The sequence below is a fragment of the Equus caballus genome, chromosome 18 (assembly GCF_041296265.1).
Source record: "Equus caballus isolate H_3958 breed thoroughbred chromosome 18, TB-T2T, whole genome shotgun sequence".
Taxonomy (NCBI): Eukaryota; Metazoa; Chordata; class Mammalia; order Perissodactyla; family Equidae; genus Equus; species Equus caballus.
The window spans coordinates 41,994,813-42,020,646 of NC_091701.1; the positions used below are offsets into that span (position 1 = coordinate 41,994,813).

The window sequence follows — 25,834 nt, forward strand, 5'->3', positions numbered from 1 at the left end:
TCAAAGAAACAACAAAAAGAATTACACTTGACTTTTCACAGAAATGATGGAGGCCAGAAGACAACAGAATGACATCTTTAAAGTCATGAAAAAACTATATCTGCCAATTTAGGATTCTATGCTGAGCAAAAATATTCTTCAAAAATAAGCTGAAATGAAGATATTTTCAGAGAAACACAAACAAAGAGAACTTTTTGGTCATAGATCTCCACTAAAAAAAATAAACCAAAGGGAGCTTTTATGAAGTTTTAACTATAAATCACTTAAGATGGAAAAACAGAAATGTAAGGAGGAATGAAGAGCACAGAAAAGGTAAATATAAATAAATCTTGACTGTAAAAGCCATTAATACTAATAAATACTGAGTTTGTGATATATATAGAAATAAAATGCATGCTAATAATGCAAAATGGAGTTAAAATTTCAAGGGTCTAGTATTATCAGAGAAGTTGTAAAAGAAATATTTTAAACACATTGTACTGTCAATGATGCATGCTGTAATCTCTAGGATAACCACTGAAAGATTGTAAGAAAATATAAATACAAGATAATACAGAGAAAAATAAAATAACAACAAATAGATCCAATTAATTAAAAAGAAGACAGGAAAGGAGAGAAAAATGAGGATAAAACAGGCAGATCAAATAGAAAACAAACAGAAAAATAGTAACTATAACCCCAATTTATTATAATTACACTAAATTAAAAAAGGCTAATACTACCACAAAAAATTTAAGAATTTCAGGCTTGATAAAAAAAACTTGAAAATATTAAAAATATATTAATTTTAAAAGACATGCCTTCAATGTAAGGACACAGAAAGGTTAAAATTAAAAGAATGAAAAAAAGATAAACGATTAAGCACTAACCAAAAGAAAGGTACAAATTATAGACTTGAACGTAAGGAGTGTTAAAACAGATTTAAAGAGATACTTCATAATAAAAAAGGGATAAATGCACTAGGAAGATATCACAATTCTAAATCTGTAGCCATCCAATAACAGTTTCAAAATGTATAAAGTAAAAATTGGTGTAGGTAAAAGAAGAAACAGATCCACAATCATAGCAGAGGACTTTAACACACCTTTCTTAACAGGTGATCAGATAGACAAAATAATCAGCAAAGTTATAGAAGGTCTGAATAATAAAATTAACCAACTTGAGCTAATTCATATTTACAGAACAACGCACTGAACAATGTCAGGATACTCATTTTTCCAAGTGCAAATGGAACATTTGCCAAAATTGTTCACATACTACATCATAAAGCAAGCCTTGATAAATTTTAATGATTCAGTCATTCAGACTGTGTTCTCTGATCATGGTGGATCTACGCTAGAAATCAACCAACTAGAAAATTCCCAACTTTTTGAAAATTACACAATGCATTTCTAAGTCACACGTAGAAATTAGAAAATATGGTGTACTGAATGATAAGGAAGACACAATTTATCAAAATTTGTGTAATGCACCTAAAGTACTTAAAGATACATATTAGGAAAGAAGACAGAAAAAGAATGATCTAAGTTTTTATTTCAAGAAACTAGAAAACGAATAGCAATCATAAATAAAACAGAAGAAAGAAAACAAGAAAGATAAGACAAGTCATCAATGGAATAGAAGACAAACTTACAATGGAAAACAATTTCAACAAAGCTAAAAGTTGGTTCTTTGAAAAGATTGATTAAAGTGATAACCTCCTAGCAAGAGTGTTCATGAAAAAGAGAAGAAAAATTACCAATATTATCAGGCATCAGAATAGATCATGAAGATAAAAGCAAGGTGTCAATACAAATTATGGAAATATTAAAAAAGTAAAACTAGGATAGTACAGACAATTTTACGCCAGTGAGTTTGATAATTACAGAATTGGTGAATTCCTCAAAAAAACTTGATTAAATCTGTTATTAAGGACCTTTTTATTTTATTAAAGAAGTCAAATCCATTATTAAAAGCCTTTCCACAAAGAAAACTCTGGGCCTATGTCACTTCACTGATGAATTATTCTAAACATTTAAGGAAAAAACAATACGAACCTTATATAAGCTCTTCTAGAATTCAGAAAAAAAGGGAGCATTTCCCAACTAGTTTCACGAGTCCAGTAAATACCTGCTACTAAAACCTGAAAAGGAGTTTACAAGAATAGAAAATTATAAGCCAATCTCTTTCATGAATTTAGAAGTAAAAATCCTAAACAAAACAGCAAATGAAATCTAGTAATACACAAAACGGATAGTTCAATAAAACCAAGTAAAGTTTATTCCAAGAATACAGTAGTTCTTTAAGAAGAATGAAGGCAGCCTGATAGAAAATGGACAAAAGACGTGTACAGGCACTTCGTAAAGGTAGATATCTGAACTGCCAAAAACATACAGAAAGGTGCTCAACTTTAGGGAACTTCAAGGAAATGCAAATTAAAACCATAATGATATATACTCAAATGAGGCTTTGGCATAATTGATGGTGAGAGTAGAAATTGGTATAACTATTGGAAAGCCATTGGCAATATCTACTAAAGCTGGTCCAGCGATTCCACTCCTGGGTGTGTATCTATATATCTCTCTATATGTACAATATTGTTCATAGCACATATTTCATAATAGCTCTAAACTAGGAATAAACCAAATGTCCCTCAAGAGTAGACTGGACAAATACATCATGGTACATTTGTAAAATGGCGTGACACATAACAATGAAAATGAACACACTATTGCCACACAAACAACCCGAATGAATCCCACAAGCATAAGGTTGAGCTAAAGAAGACAGTCTGAGAAGAGTACATAGTATATGAATGCATTTATATAAATTTCAAAAACAAGCAAAATTAATATATAGTGTTATAAGTAGTGAAAGTGGTTTTCTTTCAGAGTTAGTGACTAAAAGTAGACACAAGGAATGATTCTGGGGTGGTGGTAATTTTCCATTTCTTGATCTGGTGCTGATTACATGGTGCTTTTGCTCTGTACACTTGCAATTTGTGCACTTTTTTTGTATTTATTTGTACACAAAGTTTACTTTAAAAGACTATAAGGAAGCTCTTAGATAAATTGTTGAATGTGCTTCAACCAAAGAACAATTCTCTCAATTCAGTTAAAAGACTCTTTTCCAATAAGGAGAACAAGGGAAGATGGGTAGCAAAAGCTTTTCTTCCTTTACTCACAGATTCTGTGCAGGCACAGGTAGAGGAGAATGAGGTCAGTGTGAGGCAGATGAGAAAGAATTCCAGATAAATGGAAGATTGGTGCTATTGGGAAGGAAAGGTTTGAGACAGAGGCCTTCTGGGTGTGGTGAGGGCTCTGTTTGAAAAGGTAGTAAGTCATTTATCATGTTCACTGTTAGTTGGAGATAGAGATGCCCCTGAGGTGTGGGGTATGGGAATGTTTACTCAAAGCAGCCACAGAGTTGGTTCAAATCATCCACCACAGGGTGGCTGGAAGATGGGCAGATAGTCTTAACTAAGATTTTAATGTCGATTATTTGCTCATCTCCCATCCACCGTATACTGGGGAGATTATGTCTCTCCTAGGAGAGGAAGAGCTAGTTTACTGGTTCTATTATTTTGGTTTTCCAAGTACTCTTGTGTTTTTAACCATAACAGGAAGTATTAATCAGACTATAAAAGAAAGCCCAAACTTCACTTTGAAAAATAATAAGCTTTTGTAACTTTTAAACATCAATTGAATTTTCACCATTAGCTTATTTTTTCCCCTAATTAGAACTCTGATTTTTTTTTGGTGTGTGTTTGCGTGTGTGTGCATGTGTGTGTGTCTAAGTGTGTTGACATATAGTCTGCTAACAGAGGAAGATAATTTTCTACCCCTTTCTTTGATCATAAAAAAAGTTCTTAGTGTATGTAAGGTACAAAATCTGAGTTTCCTTGATCTGTTGGTCAATTTAAATCTTGTTTCTACTTGTGTAACTTCCCTGGAAGTCATCGTTAGCTTCCTACAGAAACAAAGGACAACAAGAATAAACTTGTTTTACTATAGGCCACAAATATAAGCTTATCTGTATCTAATACTGATGTTTACGTGTTGTTAATACACACTTAAATGACCTGAATGGCTATATTAGAAGAATCAATTTAAAATTATAACCAAAGATGAAGGGCAAATCGACTCAAGACAGTTTTTTATTTTAGCTTTCAGAAAAGGCTGAAAAGGCTCAGCTGTGTTAGATTTAAAAAGAAAAAAATCCCTTCCATAGTATTAGCTGAAAAAATAGCACATTGTAACAATGTATATACCAATTTACCATTGTTTTCTGTAGTTGTTAAGTGCTGTACCAATGCTGATTTATTAATCCTTACGGTCTCCTGAAAGGAAATAGGTAACAAATGAAATCCCCACAGATATAGGTGAGTTCTTCATGACAAGAGAAGCAGCTGGTGGCTGAACCCAGGTTTCCAGGCTCTGAGCACAGGACACATGGGATACGATACTGAGTGGTGCATGGTTACAGCCGAAAGAGACCTCCAAGTAGACTCTGTCAAAGCGTGGCCTGCACTTGCTCTGGCATGACCTGGGGTGCTGTTAAAACAAACCACAAAGAACAACAGAATCCTGGGCCTGGCCCCGTGGCCGAGTGGCTGAGTTCGCGCACTCATCTGCAGGCAGCCCAGTGTTTCGTTGGTTCGAATCCTGGGCGCAGACATGGCACTGCTCATAAGGCCACACTGAGGCAGCGTCCCACATGCCACAACTAGAAGGACGCACAACAAAGAATATACAACTATGTACCGGGGGGCTTTGGGGAGAAAAAGGAAAAAATAAAATCTTAAAAAAAAAAAAAGAACAACAGAATCCTGGGACCCATTTGAGCAGATTTGGATTTTGATCCAGAATCTCCAGGTGTGGGGTCTGGGAATCTGCTTTTTTTGTAACCCAGCTTCCCCCACTGACGTTGATGCTCACTGAAGTTTGAGACCTGCTCCCGTAGATGGCCATCTAGTCAACCTCTTCATTTTCAGACAAAGAAGTTGAGGCTCAGAGAGGAGAACTGACCTTCAGGAGGACACCCAGGCATTTAGTGGCAGAGCTCGAGTAGATCCACGTTTCTTACTACTCCCAGGCCGACATCTTTTCTACCACACCTTGTTACTTCTGAAGGAATTGGTTTCCTCATTTAGTGAATGCTATGAGCATCCTAAGAACCAATGCTGTATACTCAGAAATATAACTCCAGATAATTCTGAATTTCTCTAACCTCATGTTTTATTTGATTCTTTAAAATATTGTTAAAGGAAAGTCCAAAGAATATGGAACAATTAAACCAACTCTTTTAATTATATGGAATAATTAAAACTAACTCTTTCCTTTTCAGCTGTTCTGAAAGTGGTAAGGCTGGAAACCAGGAATCCTCACTCTTACCACTCATGGAAGTGTGGGAGAGATGCAAATAATTTCCATCCAGTGAAAAAGGATAGTTCCACAGGTTAGGGTTTATTTACCTGTAGGTTACACATTTTTGCACTTCTCACGTGCACTGTTCCAAGTAGACTTGCTGAAACAGGCCAACACGGGCAAAACTGCGAAGTTGCTTTGTTTTTGGAGAACTTCTTCTTAGTCAAAACAGTAATAATAGTATATACTACTATTATTTAATGCACACATATTACATCCTATGCAAACACAAGCACTTCCAGTTATATGTATACTATTTCAAACTCACAATACCCTAGAAGCTAAAAAAAGTCTTCTTATCCCCATTTTCCAGAGGAGGAAACTGAAGCACAGAGAGAGAGCTTCTTGACAAAGTTACGAGTCTAGTAAGAAAGAGACAGGATTTGATTCAGGTTTCTCTGATTCCCAAGCCCAGGAATTGATCCAGATTTTATCAGTTGCTGGCTATAGAAGCCTAGGCAAGTCACCTAACCTCCTTGAGTTTCCGGTTCCTTATGCTGTCTGTGTTGCCGGGTCATTGTGAAGATTAGAAACAATGCAGGAAAAGCTCTACCATAGCACCTGCCATTGTCAGTGTCTAATTAAAGCTAACAATCACCAAAGCTCTACCATAGCACCTGCAATTGTCAGTGTCTAATTAAAGCTAGCAATCACCACGATTGCCATTGCTACCCTCTTGGTATTTTCTTCCCTCACTTGAGGTTGCCAGTCCCTCTCTCTCTCACCTTCAGCATTTAGGACTCCAAGCACCTGAACTTGACCAGGGTTTATTCCTTGGAGATACTGTCTCATGCCCTAGAGCAGTGCCTCTCAGATTTAAACCTGTGCAGGAATTGCCTGAGGGTCTTGTTAAAACGCAAGTCCTGATTCAGCGGGTATGGGGTGGAGAGTCCAAGATTCTGCATTTCTAACAAGCTCCCAGGCCATCCTTAACCTCTTGGTCCCAGCACCACACTTGGAGAAGCAAAGCCTCATCTTGCTACCACCTTCCCTCCCCCAACCCAGTCTCATTTACTCAAAGGCTTGTTTTCTGCTACTGTGATAACAGAAACTATAGATATTCATGATTTTCCCAGGTAACGAATTTGCATTTTAACCACAGTTTAGGTTTTCCTCAATTCTCACTTTCCCCTCTTCACCACCTCCAGGCACATCAGGAAGAATTCACTGATAATTTTCAGCTGTGAAGAGGAAGTAATATTTGTGAGTGAGGAGGGGTAAGGGGTAAGGTTGGGGTTGAGGAGGAAGATTTTTGGTGCTTTCAAGTCACACGTTGTAATAATGGCTATTTACTGGTATAAGTGTATTTATCAAGTAAAGAAAATAATTCACTGTATCTTCAAAATTCCTAAAACAGGCTAACGAATTCTCTTCTCTTATGAGCCTATCTTTCATCTTAAAAGTGAGTTACGGATGCCAGCACAGTATTCCTGTTGAAAATGTTGATTAACTTTTTGTGCAATTGAGCTGCTAATAGGCAGTACTGTAGCTTTGGGAAATCTAACAAACATTGACAGAGCACAGTGAAATGGTGTGGTGGTTATTATACCCCTTCTCCTGAGGACCAACTGGGGCCCTCCCACAGTAACCCTCAGGCACACTCTGCCCTTGGGGAGAGATCCCATAAGTGACACAATCAATCCTCCTTTATCCAAGTTTAGAAATAATTCTCAGAAAATAATAATATATATGTATATATGGACATTGAGTCATAGGGTTTAAGTATCTGGATAGGATCCTGAAGGAATTACTTGATATCTAAGGGTAAAAAACGTCCACCATTGAGAAATTCCCAGTTTCGTTGGCCATTACTTAGGAATATACTTTGCAAATGCCAGTATTGTATGCATATATTATCATTATCTTCATCATCGTTATCATCTAGAAGGTAAATATGCCCCTGTCATTTATAACCTAAGTGTGCAATGCATGCTGGTAAGGGATATTATATGTTATATGTTATAAGCACAAAGAAGCATACTTTAAAAGTTTATGTTTAAACGGAGCTGCCATTAAAAGCAGTTAATTTTCTGTCAGTGACACTCTTGGATATCCACCCAATTGCACCCTGGAACTGCTCCTGCTGCCTGCCCAGCCACCTCTTCTATCTTGAGGTCAGATTTTGACAGGTAAGAATGAAAGACAAGAAAATGACCAATATTGCTTTCTGCTCTTATAGCTAGGGCTTGAGCGTATACCCTAGTCTGGGCTTAAGGGACCTGAAGAGTAGTCCACAGGGGGCTTCTGGGAAAGGTCTTCCTCCTGCATAAAAAGACATGCATGGAAAATCTGTCTTCTGCATTTTAGAGTGATTATATGAAAATACAATACACCAGAACTGAGGAAGCCATTTTGAAATCACTAGAGAGAGAACAAAAACCGAACTCTGTGTAAGGACAACAGAGAGATGAAAAGAACCTGCGTCCTCAATGGTGTGGGGAGCTCTTGCTTCACTGTGGAACTGCCCTGCTTCCAGAATGCTTACTCTGTGACATGATAAATGCCTCTTTTTGTTTCAGTCACTATTAGCTCTTCTGTTCCTTGCAGCCCAGAGCATCCTAATTGTGTTCCAGTCTTCAAGCTGGGAGGCCCTGGGGTTGAGACAGGGCATTTCCCAAGCAGTGGAAGCTGTGCTGTTGCACTCTTCCTGAGGTGGCAGAGTACGGTTGTGGTCAGATGCGCTTGGAAACAGGCTCTATGTAGTGGAAGCCATGGGAATTTGCTCTGCCAGCCCTCATCAGGCAGCCTGACCTTGCTTCCTTCCAGTGCCAAATTCCTGGTGCCATTTGTAACAAAATCTCAGGTTTGGGGCCAATGGTTGTTTTTTAGAGCTTTTAGTTTCGTGGATAGACAGATGTTTGAGGAAGTTTATTTCTCTGAATATAGCCTATATAAATTATAACCTCTTTAGTCATCTGAATGGAATAGAATTTAAAAGCAGCCTATTAACAGACAGATGTCATTTATGTCCTTTGCAAATGATGTCATTTATAAAGATCTTTTCCTTAATAAGGTAAATTGTTTTTACTATTACAAGAATTATCTGAAATTGAGCTCAGACCCTCAGACACACTGTGATGGAAGGGTATATGCTTTATGAACAAAGTAGTAACTATAAAGTGATGCAATACTATTTTGAAACTTACAGGAGCTCTTTGTAAAAAATGAATTGCAAGATATGTTGATCTTGCCTGCTACTTTCCTTTTGATTCTTGTTACACTAAAAGTTCCTTTTTGGTTTAGACTGATTTGCACAAATAACTTTTGACTTTCTATAATCGTATATTATTTCAGTTACTGTTGTATATATGACGTTCAACATTCTGAAAAAAGTGAAGATTTTAGAATTAGTAATTCCTTACTGTTTTGGATGTGAAGCCTCATTGGTTCAAGATTTTAAATGTTGACATTATAAAAATAGTAGCTAACCTCTTTCATTTCCTTCATTTCATCATGATAGTTTTCAAAATCTATTTTTATGTGCTAGTGAAGTTTACAAGCAAAATATATTTCATTCCACATGCATACAAAAAAATTAATTTAGCACTGGAAAACCGCATTGTTAGGTGCTCATAAATATAGAAAGTGTAAGATCTAAGTCATCAAACAAACAAAAACAAAACAAAAAACCAAGACAGTGTCACAGAGGACAGTGTATGACAAACTCTACAAAGGTGTCATCACATCAGCTCTGGCTCCTTGGCTCTGTGTTCACTCTTCCAAAGATGGGAGAAAAAAGAGGCTAACGAATGTAGAGAAGAGGAAGTCCAGGCCTAGGCAGCCTGTGGTTTTTGCCCCACCCCACTGTATTTTCATCTACCTCCCACCCATCACCTCCATTGCCAATGACATGCTGTGTTGTACAAATTTTTGTATTATTTTCACAGTGTGAGACAAATAAATATTTAATGGAGCTCTACAGTAGCTCTTCAAATATGAAATACAAGTAGGAGTCCTGATTCTTCCAGCAACATGGAACCATTGAAATAATTTTTTTTTTTTTAGGAGAACAGCATGTTCAAAGTTGTGCTTCAGGGAGATTAAGAAGGCAACAGTGTGTAGGGTAGGTTGGAAGGAAGTGGAGGAGTCTACTTGGGGCAACTGGTTAGAGAACCATTGCACTAGTTAGATAAACTGAAGAGGTTTTGGTTGGTTGACATAGGGTAGTATCCAAGAGAATGGAGAGGTGATGGATATAGAAGGGTCAAGCTCAATATATCTTAGATCTTGCATTCCTTTCTACCTTACCTAAGTTTGATATTCCAGCCCAGCCCTGCTTGAATATCCAGGGCCACTTCTAGCCAGATGCTGCAGATGCTTATCCAGCCCCAATCACATGACCTGATGGCTACCCCATCAGTAACCCTTGCTGCCAATGCAATGTGGGTGAATACCTTGCAATTCTCTAGGCACCCCATCTTCAGCATCTTTGCTATGCCTTCCTTCTGAAGTTCCCTCTCCACACTGCTGGGGCTTAATCATACTTCAAGAACCTGCTTGAGCATCATCTCATCTATGTAGCCTCATGTAACACCTCCAGGTAGTAGAGCTGACCCTCTCTCTTTTTTTCACTCTTCTAAACCTTGTCTGAATTTGGATTTGGCACTTATCATACTGAATTGTACTTATCTTTAAATTCGCAATATCCACTGCTATGGCCCATCCTGAGTAGTTGGTAAATATTTATTGAATGGTTAAATTCTGATAATCAAAGATTCTGCTCTATCCTCATTGCCTCCTAACACAGTTCTTACAACTGACTCCCTGCCTTCATCCCTGTTCCTGTGTTTCTTTTGTGCTAATTGCTCAGTGACAGTCATACTCAAGGACTGTTGATCTCTGTTGCCTTATTCTCTCTTCCCCTGCCACTGGGATCCTGGCTGAACTGTATGCCAGTGTCAGCCCAGCCACTTGTTGATAGACCAACCGTGAACCAGGTGACCAGCCATTAGCATCTACACCTCCCCTAGCACGTATTCCTCTTCCCCAGCCACCAACCAGTGGACATGGGTGATGCCTAGTATGATCTTCCTGCCTCTCTTTTATAACTGGTGGTACCCTGCAGAATCTCAAGATATGACAGATAAATCTGTTAGATTTGGAAACTGCTTGGATTTGGGGAGAAGGCAGATGAATGTGGGACAGGAGTCAAAAGCTAACAGAGGCTAACTGGGTGGTTAGGAATGTGGAGATGACATGAAGGAGAGAAATCACTTAAGAAGGAACATATTTAGGAAGGGAGGTCATGAGTTTAGCTTTTAAGAGGAGAGGATGAGTCCAGTTCTGGATATACCCAGGGTGATATTAAAATATTTAATGAGGTATGACTTGGCATCAACCAATCAACACGGATGCCAGTGTTAAGCTATATGGGCGCCTGTCAGCCTAGAATATATTATGCAGGGTGGAGGGAGCAGGCAGAGCAACTTACTGGAAATTCAGAGGGGTTGTCAACCTAAACCAAGTTCAATAAACCCCAAATAACCTTCCCATCTGAATTTCAACCTTCTCTTCTCTCCCCCTTCCTCTAAGGATTAGACTGCCTGTGTTCCAATGGGTGATAGTCTTAATCTTTTTTCACCCTCTTATCAACCCTTAGATATTTTGTCTTGAATTTATCCCCAGGCTCCTAGTTAAAGCACTCTATTGCGCTCACTCTCATTCCATTTTTCATGACTTTGTAACAGCATGGCCAGCCTGAACCCCTTCAGCACATAAAGACCTCTTTTATCCTCACAAACAAGAGAGGGCTGACTGCTATGGATTTATGCAAATTCTGTTTTTAACCTGCCAGCCAAAGAATAGGGCATAGAGATTCGTTCTTAAGATGTTTTTCAGCTTTTGAATTTTGTGATCCAGGGAGGATGTTTTTGATTTTTCTTTTTGGCAGGTTTGATGTAGACATAAAGATGGGAAGTTAATTGTTAGCTCTGGGCTTTCAAAGAAGGTGAGGATTTTTACCCACCCTGCTTAGAAAGGACAAACTTACTGCCTAAGGATTTGACTCTGGATTAAGTAACTTCTGATTCAAATTGAAAATACAAAAAAGTCAGATAACCAGATTGGCGGCATTGAGGGTCGCTCGTGAGAGAGAGCAGGAAGTTGCGTAGCTAATGAGAGAATCTCCAGTAGTGGAAGCAGGAGCGCTGGATTCTAGGCTCACTTCTGCCAGTGTCATCCAGAGAACTCCAGAGTATGACATTTTAGTTCTGTCAAACCCCTTCAGTTGTAGCATTGATAAGGAGCAATGCAAATTTGATTCCCCTTTTACCTCACAGGTGTGTAGGAGGTTTGGGAATCCGGAAGACACCACCTTGTGTGTCTATGGCACCTCAGGCTGATTGCAAGCTTTTGTCCTTTTGTTCCAACTGGTTTAATAGGGATAAAGGGCATTGATAGCAGGGCTGTTTATCATGCAAGGTAGTCACTTGCTTATTCGGTTGAGACAGACTGCCACCTGGGTCTTGACTCTGCTATGAGATTTGCCAAGTGATGACATGAACACCTACTGAAACGTCTGTGAAATGTCTGCCTCTTGAGTGTTCTGTTTGAGCCATTCTTCACCTCACTCCTTGACACACGTTTCCTCACTGACTTTGCTCCTGTCCCAAGAGTGAGCTTCCTAGCCTCGATCCTGTGCTGGCAGAATCAGCTACCTCCTCTGAACATTCAAAACACCCCTCTTGGCAAGGATTTCCCTCCCAGATGAGCAGCAGGGAGTCAGAGGCACATCCCTTCTTAGTGATCTTCTTAAGAACGCACTTTGCCTGGCTTTAGGCCCAGGGTTATCTGGAAGGAACGATCTGTTGGCTGACTACTATACTTGCAGAGATAAGTTTAATGGATTTCTCAGTGTTTTGAGATATAGTCTTCACTGTTAAGACTGACTTCATGAGAAAAACCTACCTATTCTCTGCCTTTAACTGTGCCTGGGTTTTTCCCTACCTTGGAATATAAAGCTTTGCTTCTCCTCGTTGCCTTCTCCAACTCCTGCGTCAACACAACCACTTTCCATTGCCAAATTCCTGAACAGGTAATATATTTTGATTGTGTTAATTTCTTCATCACCTATTCTCATACTAAGCCTTTGCGATCTGGTTTCCACTCCTACCAACCAACTGAAATGACTTTTTCTGTGTTTTTCTACCAGCCCTGTGTCACTTTCTCAGTTATTACCTCATTAAATCTCTCTGAGACATTTGGTACTGTTGAATATCTTCTTTCCTTAGAAATTTGTCCAAGACTCTGTCTCTGTAACACGTGATTCTTTCCTTACCTCTTCGACTCTTCTCTCCTTGGTGACTCTCTTTTCTCATCTTAGCCATTAACTCAAGGCTTTGTTCTTGTCTCTGTGCCCATCCATTTTCAATGAATACTTTTATCAAAATCGTAGTGACTCCCTCCAAGTGTCTTAAACTCTACCTTCTCACACAGAACCTATTCCATACTCCTAACTACCTACTAGTCTTTTCCACTGGGATATCCAATCTCCCCTCCCAAGTTATCCATTCCAGGAAACAGACTGATTTGGCTTAAATCTTGGATCTAATCACTTAGTTGTGGGACTCTGGGCAAGTTGCTTTGTATTGCCTCAGTTTCCTCAACTAGAGCATGGAATGATGATGGTGATAATAAAGACTACTTCAGGCAATTCAATGAGTAATACATGGAAGGGCTGAGCACAGCACCCTGGCACCATAGTAAACGCTAAAAAAAAAGTTAGTTATTATTATTAGTCCTTATCAACAATTCTCTTTCTCCTTAACCCTTACATCTAATAATTCACCAAATTATTTCCCTTACTAAGGAGGAAGGGAAATCTCTCTACTTTTCATCTCTGCTTCATTTCCACTATCCATTGAATGAACGTTTTCATAGCTGGAATTTCAGAACCTCTTTGCTGTGTATTGTAACATTTATTAATTAGGCTGCTTCCCAATTCAAAAGGGTTCACTACTATCAATGAACCACATTCAGATTCTTCAACTGGGTGTCTAAGGCTCAGCATCATTGTTCCTGCATTGGTGGTGACTTGCATCTCCTACTACTTAAAGTATAAACTTCTGCTCCAGTCAAAGAAATCAACGTCCCTGTCCCTGAAAATGCCATACCGTTTCCACCATCTGAGCATGTCCTTTAGATGACAATATCTGCCTTGGGTGTGTGTGTGTGTGTGTGTGTGTGTGTGTGACATGAGCCCCAGGTATTTGCCATCTTTGCTAACTTTTTAAGAAATACTTCTTAAATCAATTGATTTTGAAGGAAGAAGATAATCTATTGAAAGTTTTGGAAATAGGATACAACATGCTAGAGGGCATAAAATGTGTAAAAAATCTAGAAGTACTTGGTTCATATTATCAGTTCTCTAAATTAGACTGGCTAATGGAAGGTTTTGTATAACTGATGGAGCACTTACAGTTTGTCAGGTATTTACAGTAAATACGACCAGCTCTGCCTCCCTCTACATACCATCCCACCACCCTTCTCAGTATCAAGACAAAGAACTGTATAGCACGTAATGACCTCAGGGTACTTTTTATAAGGAGAAAATTAGGTTCTAGATTATATCCCATAGGATTCATTGTCAAATCTGCTGAACTAGCATTTGAGCAATCACTATTAAATAGCATATAGTTATTGATCTGCTAATATATTCAAGGATCTGTTTCAATAGCTGTGAAGTAACAACCTCAAAGAAGAAGAAAACATGTCACTTTATTATACATGTTCTTGACTTGGCAGTATTTTCAGTGCCATACATATTTTTTCAAATATTAATTTTTAGAAAAAAAATACATCTACAAAGTTAAAAATGTTAAATACGGGGCTAGCCCCCCTGGCCCAGTGGTTAAGTTTGCATGTTGTGTTTCAGCGGCCTGTGGTTCACCGGTTCAGATCCTGGGTGCAGACCTACGTACCGCTCATCAAGCTATGCTGTGGCAGCATCCCACATCGAAGAACTAGAATGACTTACAGCTAGGATATACAACGATGTACTGGGACTTTGGGGAGGCTAAAAACAAAACAAAACAAAAAAACAAAGAAAAAGAGAAAGATTGGAAACAGATGTTAGCTTAGGGCCAGTTTTCCTTACCAAAAAAAGTTAAGTACTATTACAAGACATGATGAAAAATGGCAGCTCCACCCCTTCCTGAGTTTCATTATCCACAGGCAACCACATTCAGGTCCTGTAGGTGTTTATTGAGCTACTTAACTCAATATTTATAAATAACATTTCTCGACTTTTTAATTCTTATAAGAAGAGAATTTAGCTTTCCTATTATCCTCAACCTCTGCCATTTCCCACTTTTCTCTTTTTAACACAATTATAATTTTTGGCAAAGTAAATATTCACAGTTTATATTACTATATTTATATAAATGTTCACCATTCACTAAGTAGTGTATTGTGTTACAATTCCTTACTTGTACAACTTTTTGTTTCTCTAACAGTTAATAATTGCCTCATTTTGTCATTTAAAAAATTGTCTTTGTTTTTACCTCTAACTTAAAACAGCTATAAAATCCTTCCCAATATGGTCAAACACAAAATAAGATGCTAGTTGCATCCTTGACCACACCACATGCCCGGGAACCCTCCCTTGGAATCCTCAGTTTCATGTTCCCATCTGGACTGGCTGCTCTCTTAGTTTCCTGATCAACTTACCATCATGGGAAATCTCTTGATCTTTCTCTTGAGTTGGATTCCATGTTTTTCTCTTTTTTTTGATGACATCCTTCATTAGCCTCCTAGGGAGGGGTTTATGAGAATAAATTTTTGAGACATCTTTTTCTAGCTTCAAACTTGATAGCTTGGCTGGGCATAGAACTTTAATTTAGAAATCAGTTTTCCTTAGAATTTTGAAAGCATTGCTCCATTGTCTTCTGTCTTGCAATGTTACAGCTGGTAAGTCCAACAATCTGTTGACATTACTCCTCCATTGTTATCACTTCTTGTCTTTATTTGACTCTGTGACTTTCTAAACCTTTTAAAAATTTTTTAATTTTAGTTTTTGCGATGGTTGGAGATAACTGCATGGGTTCAATCTTCCTTCTTTACCTTGGAGTCTTCAGTGTTGTATCAGTTCTGAGGCACTGAATTATATCATTGTGTAGAGTTCGTTTTTTAGTAAACCACAGAGAAGCATCTGGATATAACCATGCACTAATTATTTAGTGACCATCAATCTCACATGTTTCCTATTCCTGCCTCTGTTTGAAATTAATTGCTCCTCTCTCAGTGCCTTCTATTCCCTTTTTCATTACTTTTGGCATACAGCTAATTAAACCATTTATGCAATTTTATGAATGCGCCTGTCTCTTATTTATTTTTCCTGAGGAAGATTTGTCCTAAGCTAATATCTGCTGCCAATTTTCCTCTTTCTGTATGTGAGCCACCACCACAGCATGGCCACTGACAGACGAGTGGTGGAGATCCATGCCTTGGAACCAGACTCCAGCCACCGAAGTGGAGAGCTCTAGACCACCAGGGCTGGCCCTTACTGATTTTTTAAAAAATACATTTATTGAGACATAATTTAAATACCATAAAACTCACCAATTTACGTGTATAATTCAATTTTTTTAGTGTAATCACAGAGTTGTATAGCTATCACTACAATCTATTCTATCACCCTCAAGCAAAACCCTGTATCCCCATTTCCCACTCCCTCCTGTTCATTCTTGCCACCACTAATCTAATTTTTGTCTCTATAGATTTGTCTATTCTGGATATTTCATATAAACAGAATCATACAATCTGTGTTTTTTTGCGATTGTTTTCTTTCATTTAGTGTAATGTTTTCAGTGTTCATCCATGTTGTAGTAGGTATCAGTACTTCATTCTTTTTTATTGACAAATTCTACCAAATTTTTTTTTGAGGAAGATTAGCCCTGAGCTAACATCTACCCCCAATCTTCCTCTTTTTGCTGAGGAAGACTGGCCCTGAGCTAATATCCATGCCCATCTTCCTCTATTTTATACGTGGGACACCTACCACATGGCTTGCCAAGCAGTGCCATGTCCTCACCCAGGATCTGAACTGGCGAACCCTGGGCTGCTGAAATAGAATGTGTGCACTTAACTGCTGTGCCACCAGACCCGTGCCCAAATTCTACTAAATTTTAAATTCTCTGAATACAGATTTTATCTTTGTATGCCTGATACCTAGCATAGTATCCAGGAGCTATTAGTGTCTAACATATTTATTAAACAGATAGATGGCTAATTCTAAGTCCATTTTCAAATATGCTCTCATCATCCTCCATTCAAAATTTTATCTGACCATACTCCTTCTCTGTAAAAACAGTTTATTATTTCAAAAAGTTTGATAAAAATTAGCGTATTCTAGATATAGGTTATTTTTAATTTATCTTCACAGTAAGAATAGCAGACTAGCCCCCAGCACTTCATTCATACCTTAGACCTTCATGAGGGTTTTCTGGTCTGTAACTCAGGCGTTTAATCAAGTTCATAGGCACTGACTAGAGCAAGATTGGGGCAAATAGGGTTTTTAGCTTCATTCTAGAGTTTCTTTATTTTGCTGAAGGGGATGGCCTTGGGCATCAAACTAATATAATAATTTAGCTCTTGTGGAATTCTGCTCTGATTTAGCAACACAATGTTTTATTTTTCCCCCCAGCAGCACTATTTCCTCTTCCAATCCTTTCCATTTCTTTAAACCAAATGGAATTAGGTCAGGGCTGGGGCACTGGTGTTTCTTCCAGTGTTCTGCTAAGAATAAGATCAAATTTTGTGAGTTCCTCTTGTTCTATCTCCCTGTCTAGTCAACCTTCAGGAGGCAGAGAATTTTCTAAGAATCTTAAACTATACTTTCCTGGTTCCCTTCAAACCCTGCACCCTCAAAAGAAAACATACAACACAATGGTTTTGGAAGGCTTCCAACCTCAATACCTAAGAATAATTTAAGAGGGCTTCAGTTTGAAGAAAGAGGGATAGAATAAATGACTTTCTCAAACTTATCTGTGATTCTAGAGTATTTCGAGTCCTAACATCATGATACTAAAATATGTGGAAAGTAGTGGTAGAACAGGTATGAACTGAACAAATATTAAAAGTTAAACATATCTATTTGTGGGCTATAGTTTCCATGTATGTTTATGATTTCAAAAACAAGGATTTAATTTTTAAAACTAGTTTAATGTCCTTGAATTGTTTTTGAACAGCTGGAAATCTTTTACAGTAACTTCAAAGGTGATTACTCCTTCATGGCAAGAGACCAGGGGTTTGTGTCTTCGGGACTGATGTTAACTCAAACCTTTTTTTCTGAACACACGTGCACACACACACGCATACACACATGCGCACACACACAGTATTTTTTAAAAAATAAATCTTTTATTCTGAATTCAAGGGCTATGAAAAAGCTTTAAATGCCCCCTGTAGGGAAGCTCAAACCAAACAATGCAAACACCTAACTTTATCCTTATGTTTCTTCCTCAAAAAGATGAGAAGGACACAGGGGAAAGTTTGCCTATTTTTATCTATGAAATAAGGTCACTAAACACATTATGTCAGTTAAATCAAATTCCTATCTTTTAAAAATGTTTTTATGTAATATATTGAGTCTTCTTTTTGCTACAATTCGAGAGTGGCATGGGTTTTGTAATTATTATTTTCCTAGTTGGTTGTAAGACACTGAATTTTTGGTTGACATTTCTGAAATAAATATAGCTACCAGGGCCCTAGCACTCTGATTTGAAAATCTGACTGCATTAGAGGAAAATTAACCTTTTCAAAAAGCCGCTGTTCTAAAGAATGATTTCAATCAAATGAGCTTTAAATGTTGTACCTGCATTTAAAATTTTTAGAGGGATTACAATTCCCCAGTGGTCTACTTTTTGAAGGATAGAAAAAATATCAAATAAACTATGGGAAAAGTAACTAGAAAAATTGTAAAGAAGATCCTAAATGAAACTAAATTTCCTTAACTGAAATGGTTTTTATAGTAACGGCAGGTTCAGAAATCAAAGTAGAAACTGACTTTATTGTAAGTAGTTTTGATATCTTCAAAGAAAAACACCAGATTGTATTAATATCCAGTAAATTGTTGTTTTCTGTTGGAATTCTCCATGATACCATCATTTATTCATTTATTTCATGTTTGACAGGTACTTATATTGTGCTAAACAGAAACACTGAGGGTGGGGCCAGGGAGCTGTTGCAGAGAAGTATCAGATCTAATGTACACAACAGAGTGTTAAAATGTTAAACACTTCATATTCTTAATAAATATTTGAATGAAAATTATAGTGCACATGATTTTCAGTCTACAAATTCGAGTATATAAGACACATTTTTACTCTTCTTTTAACTTTCTTTCAATTGGCTTAACTTGGTATCCAACTCCTGGATCCCACCAGTTTGTGGAAAATTTCACCTCAGGAATTCTTGGGGTTCCTTCTCACTCTCGGGTCAGGTGGCGGTTTCGGGGCCTGTTATAGTTTGGATTGTTTCTCGCAAAAAGATATGTTGGAGTCCTAACCCACAGTACCTCAGAATATGACCTTGCTTGGAAATAGGGTCATTGCAGATAAAATTAGTTAAGATGAGGTTATACTGGAATCAGGTGGGCTCTTAATCCAATATGACCGGCGTCCTTATAAAAAGAGGAGAGAGACAACAAGGGGAAGACAGGCTTGTGACAAAAGGGGCAGAGACTGGAGTGATACATCCACAAACCAAGGAACGCCAAGGATTGCCAGCAACACCAAAAGCCACAAGAGACAAGGGATCATTCAGAGAGAGTATGACCCTACCGACCCTTGGTTTTGGACTTCTAGCCTCCAGAATTGTGAGACAATACATGTCTGTTGTTCTAAGGCACCATGTTTGTGGTACTTTGTAATGGCAGCCATAGGAAATATATACAGGGCCTTGTACCATGCAAGGTGTTGGGGTAGGATGGCAAAGCATCTGGTCTCTGGTCCGCTGGCCACATAGACAAATGCTGAGCAGGCCACTGTTGTTGTTCACATGAAGCCCCCAGGCTGGTGGTCCCTGCTGTTTGTACTCCATGCTTGGGAGTCAGGTACTTCCTAGGAGGCAGGAATCTCCCATCTCTTCATCTGGCACATCAAGTGGCCACCATTAAGGCTCTGACACATCCTGGGGCACTGCCCAGGAGGAGTATGCCTTCCTCACTCTCTCTCCTCGCCCTGGGAATATTTTAATATTTTGGGAGGTAGCCCCTTTCTCCTGCCTACTTTTCCAGACTTCTCTGTTTCATCTTTCAAAACATGTATTGCCTTTATCTTTTCCTCAAGTCTTGTAAATACTTCTAAGGGATTAAGCTTTTGGAAAACATCAGGGAGGGAGTCTTCCTCTGTCTCCACCACTCCACCCCTTCCCAGGCAAGGAAGCCGCAAACAATGGGGGAGAGCCTACTACAGGTAGATTGGGGAAGGAAAACGTAGAAAACATAAGAAGGAAGGGTCTATAAAATAATCTTATCAAACTGTTATCCATCCACAAAATTATTAGCAAGGCTACATTAAATTATCCAATGGATTTTAAAACTATTTGCCCAGTCTCCCTATGTTCTGACAGTCAAATAATTTAGCAGATTGAGGCTGAACAAAGAGATCAAGAAAGTAGTCTTTAATGCAATGTTTCATTTGATGAGGAACCATTAATGGGTCTCTCGAAAATTCCAGTTTAGGAAAATTTTGCGTGAATAATTGACTGACTCAACCACATACATTACTGATTACCAGATGACAGGTATATAGATTTGTAAGACAGGCGAAGTAACCAGACACAACAAATTATGAGCCAACTATCTTGGCCTTCTTAAGAAGTCAGTGATTCCAAACCTAGCTCAAAATCATTGAGCCTTTTTTTAAAAATACACACCCAGACTTCATTCCTGGGCATTGCCATCTGGAGTAAGGTCAGAGAATGTGTGGTTTTAAAAGCCCCTGGGTGATTTTGGCCAATTTGAGGGAAGCACTAACCTAAAAGATGAAATTAATAATTTGAGTAATGATTGTTAATATATATATATTCCAAATGAACACATATATTTAGTGTTTTGGATACTATCTTCTATCATTTGCATAACCTTTGCCCTAGCAGAAATAGTTCAATAGGTTATATTTACCCATTTTTCTTTTGAAATCCACAACTGGTATTTAAAAGGAATTCATTAGCTTCTCGGACATAAATCTTTACTACTGTCCCATCAGGCTGGTAGGAAGATTTCTTGCCTTTTGATTAAAGGAGAAACTGAACTTGTTTCTAAGTGACACCAAAGTTAGTCAATTACCAGGACATTCCCAAATATCCTTTAAGAGAAGAAACTTAGATGTGTCCTTCCATGCTACCCCAGGCCTTTTGAGTGCTTATTTAGACCTCGACACTATCTAGTCCTCTTAATTTAATGCTATTAGCATTTCTGAAACTAATCATCAAAGTATTCTAAATTAATTATGCTGTTTGTCTGCTAACATAAATGACTCATTTTCAGTGGAAGGCTGTCTTTAAAATACCTGCTCCAATACAAGAGTCTTTCCTGCTTCAGCAAGTATTGTGGGTGTGCACGTGAGTGTGTGTTTGTGTGTGTCTGTACAGGACGGTGTGCCTATCACGCTCTTTTCCCCATTTTTGGCTAAGATATTCCAATCAGGAACAATAACACACCAATACAATGACAAAACTAGACAAGATCAGGTGAGCTGCTTAACTACATGTGTCTAGTAAATTTAGAACAAACAGTTGATCTGGTAGATTTAGGAAGACATAAAACCAAGTTAAACATAAAACCAGGTGTTAAAATTCACTGGATAATTCAGTTAAGATAAAAAATATACATACAGAGAAGCACCTAACAAAAAGACACTGTCTAGTTAATTGTAGAATAAGAAAGAGTCTTTGTTTGTTGAAGGACTTGCTGCAGGGCCTAGCCCAGAAAGCCCAAGTGTTGGTGGGAAAGGCTTCCAGGAAAGCCAGGAAAGGAATGCTAACCAACCTAACCCACTGGAGCTTATCACTTCTCTAGAAGTTGTGGTATTTGGAATTGTTTGCGTAAGAAGTAATAAAAACCTGACAGGCTGGTACCTGTTAAGCTGCTGCCATATGTTGTCCGTGTAGCTTGCAGACTGGCTCTGTATTCCCTCACGTGGGGGCCAGAGCAGCTACACAGCCCTCGTGCTAGCAAAACAAAGTATGAAAAAAAAGTCAACTCTGATCTCAGTGCCACCTCCTTTTCTCTCAACTCCTGATCAAGGGTGATGCAACTTGCATTTGGAGGCGTCTGCTGGCTTTGGGAAGACGTCAGCTTGATGCTTGGAATTGCTTTGATTGTCTCTTCTCATATGGCTGTTTTTCTACACGAGATTTCTAAGTGGCTTCTTTGCTTTGTTTTCCTTTCCTATTTTTACCTAAACCTGTGTCCTCTGTTCTTCACTGGTCTGAGACTCAGCATCTGGTAATTCTGATGTGATTCAAGTGTAAACCCAGAGCGTCTGAGAGGAGGAATGAGAGTCTCTATTGCAAAATACTCCCCAGAAGCATTTCTGAGAAGGTTCCTTAAGATGAGCATTTGCCACAGATTCTGCTCTTCTCCATGCAAATACTTCAGGGCGTGTTGAATTCTTAGCTTGGTTTGGAGTATATTTCAGTTTATCCATTCATCTTATTAGGTTTTTAGTAGTAGATTTATTCTAAAATAATTTGCTAAATAAAATGGAAACAGCAACAATTTACTCAGAAAGATCAACATATTTCCAGCAAATCAATGCCACTCATTATGGATTTTGCCTTCTAGTTTGTAAACAGGGGGCTGGCAGAAAGTGTAAGGCAGGTTGACAGCACTGTGTAGGTGTTCACTGACAACCCTAGGGTATACCATTTATATCATTGTCTTTGAGTAATGACAAAGTGACTCACCTTGCTACTTGGGAAATTTAATGTCACAGGAGGAGTTTTCCAGAATTAGATTCATATATGGGGAAAAAAATCCTATGAAAATCGGAGAAGCTGGTCATCATTAAAATACAGTATTGGGAAGTTATTTTCTCACATTAGAGCTGAATGTTTCATATGCTCCTCAATTTTAACACATTTCACAACTCATTAAATGGTGCCTCTGTCCATGTGTTATCCTTGCCAGCAACCTGGGAATTGTCTTCGGCAGCTCTGTTTCTTTTGTCTTCATAGTCAACTGGTTACCAAATGTGGTTGCATCAACCTCCAAACTACATTTTGAATCTGTCAAGTCTTATCTCCATTGCTGCCATCTTCTGCTTAGATATAACCCCTAAGTGGCCCTCTTGCTTTCACACTTGCCTCCTTCAAATCAGTTCTGTCTAGAGCAGCCAACGTGATCTCTTGTGTGTGTGAATTTTTATTTTCATCAAAATTGTACGTGTGTATAGTTTAAAAAGTCATAATTCTACAATTCTTATAATAACTACCCAGAAATAGCAAAGAGCTGTCTCCTCCCATCCTCCATTTTCAGTCCCCAGCAGTAAATATGTCAACCCTTTTAGTCCTCTATATTTCTAAATTGCATGTTTATACAGCTTTTACTTGATATTTCTGTTTTAGATATTATCTTCTGACTTCCTATATACTACAGATGATGAAAATTTAAGCTCTTTTAAACACCTTCCCCTCTTCTCAATCCCACCCATCTTCCTAATAGAATTATAGCATAATTTCCAGTTAGATCAAAATCTGGTGTTTGCATTGCTCTGAATAGGATTTTTAGTCGCAGCTGAGTCATGTGGTATATTATCATTGTACTTTCTTTCCTGTTCGACTTGTTTCCCCTGTCAATAATTGTCTGTTTTCTGTTTGCTTAGTTATCTATATCCATATCACTAATCCATCCCCAATTCTGCATGAAAGATGGAGACCTCTAGTACTAATACATGTTCCAACACAGTCTGGTGACACTCAGGCCTGTTACACAGCTGTCAGGGGTTTTATTGTGCCATCATCCTCAGGATTTCTATTGCTTCTCTTTTGTATTGGATCCCGGTTTCTTAGATCCACTGACTAAAGTGGAACGTTCTATCCTCATACTTGATTGACGGAATTAATTCTAGGTCAGAAATCATTTTTGCTCAAAATTTTGAAGTAATTACTCCATTGTTTTCTAGCTTCTAGTGTTAGTATTGAGTAATCCAATGGGATTCTGGTTCTGGATCCTTTGTATGCGACACTCCTTTTTTCTTTCACGAGCCCCTTTTAGGGCCACTGTGCCTTGGTGTGGGTTTCTTCTTGCTTCCTGCCTTGGTTTTCTTCCCTGTGTGTTCTTCTTTTTGCTATTTCTTTATTTTCATTTCTGACTCTCCTATTGGAGACTTTCCTCAACTCTCTAGTGATCTCTGGCTTTCCATTCATATTTAAACAAGCTGCTGGAAGCTTTGTGGGGAGGATTTGTCAACTAGGGGACTTTATTCTGGAGCATGGCTTGGCAAACTGAGGCCCACAGGTCAAATCTGACCCACTGCTTATTCTTGTATGGTGCTAAGGATGGTTTTTATAGTGTTAAATGTTGAAGAAAATCACAAGAATAATAACATCTTGTGACACATGAAAATTCTTATTTTTACTCCAATTAGCTTAACGTAGAGAACAGAGTGAATCCTAGTAGCTGGAATTCCTGTATGAAGAAAATGATCTCGCATTCCCCTCCAGGGGCTTGTAGTCTTAAGAGCATTTCTGACCTTTTCCTAGTCCTGATCCCAACTGGTAGATCCAACTAGCACCAGTAGAACCCAGACAATTCAGGCACTGTCCCCTCAAGCCTGTTTCTACTGAATCATTTGAAAAGACAAGGCTAATAGGGCTGCTCTGGGAAGAACAATAATACAGCCAGAGTGTAATTGTGCCCTACCAAGATTGGCAAGTCTCAGATTGGTCTTGTGGGATGTTCTGCACCAGAAGAGCAGGAAGGAGGCAGTAACACAGCAGAGACTCGTGGGAACATATGCATGCAGCATCTGAGGTTACATGTATTTTCAAGGTGAATGGAACCTTTCAAAAATGTTGATCAGTTCACATCACTCTACTACTCAAACATTCCCATGGTTTCACATCACATTTAGCACCAACTCCAAGCTCCTGACCAAGGCCTAGAAGGCCCTGCATGCTCTGGCCTCTTGTCTCTCTCTGGCCTCCTCTCCTGGTGGTTCACCCTTTGCTCACTCTGCTCTGCCTACAGTGGCCTCTGTGACCATGCTGAACTCTTTTCCTTCTCAGAGTCTTTGCATTTGCTCTTGCCTCTGCCTGGTACATTGTTTCCGCAGATCTTCAGATGATTTAATCTATTACTTCATTCAGCTGCCTGCTCAAACATTACCTCCTCAGGGAGAGCTTTCCCAACCACCCTCTCTAAGATGATCCCCACCCATCATGCATCACTCTGAATCCTCCTTCAGTGAGTTTTGTCTGTTTCATCTCAGACACATACTCCACCTTCATCTACTTTCCTTGTACTGTGGAGATTGATTCTTGAAAATGACATCTCCCAAGCCTCCTTTTGCCAGTTGGCTTCCAGTTAAGTTTGGTCAATGAGAGACATTAGTCTTTTGAAGGAGGGGTGAAGGGAGGACGTGGGAGAGAATCCAGAGGATTTCTCCCCTTTTCTCTTTTTTGGGTGTTATCCTCAGAAACGACTGCGTCTCTTCCATGGTACCAGCATTTGCAAAATGGCCTTGGCCCCTGGGCTTCAGTACCACTTCTTCTTATATTCTCCAGCTTGAGGGGCAATTGCAAATCTCTGGGTTGCCTCTTCATCACCTGTTTGCTCTGTAAGCATTTCTAACATCGTCATAATTCCTTATACTATTAAATTGTGAGCTACTGTTTACTGGACTACTGTTTTCCTGCCTGGATCCTGACTGATATATCCTGCTTTATGTTTTCCATAACACTTATCACTACCTGTTGATATATTATTATTGGTTTCCTTGCTTATTTTCTGTCTCCCTCATTAGAATGTAACTTTCATGAGGCCCACATGCTTGAGCATTTGAACCTGCTGAGAAATAGAGGGCCCTGTGTTTCCACTTTCTGATCACTTACCAGAGAGCTGGAAAGAAGGCCAACTATGTGTTTCTCCTGGAGAGCAGTAGGGGAGGAAGCAGGTATATTGGGAAAGATGGAGCCTGGGTCAAGTGTTACATGGAAAGCTCTAACTGAACTGAAAAGTTCTTTATTATATTTCCAGGTTCAGGGAGAGATGTCCAAGTTCTGGCTCCAGAAGCCCATTGAGAGTAATGGGAACTGGCCCTACAGAAAGGAGGGACTGTGGGAAATTTCTGAGAACATTAGGGGAAGGAACCTGTGGACTGGCAGGGAGAGAAGGAGGCAAGACTTTCTACTAAGCTGAGCAGGTAAGAACTCAAGTATTAAAACATTGGATAACTAACATTGGATGTGTGACATGCTGTTCTGTG

At 38.7% G+C, this 25,834-nt stretch overlaps 1 long non-coding RNA gene across 3 annotated transcripts in view; it reads left to right on the top strand.

The window, feature by feature from the left end:
- The window catches only part of LOC106781918 (uncharacterized), a 135,986-nt gene that overhangs the window by 10,934 nt on the left and 99,218 nt on the right, over window positions 1-25,834 (top strand). For all 3 annotated transcript variants that reach the window (XR_011428499.1, XR_011428500.1, XR_002801572.2), the window contains exons 2-4: window positions 6,554-6,608; window positions 7,443-7,534; window positions 25,606-25,771. This is a non-coding gene — a long non-coding RNA (uncharacterized lncRNA). The remainder of the gene's footprint in view (window positions 1-6,553; window positions 6,609-7,442; window positions 7,535-25,605; window positions 25,772-25,834) is intronic.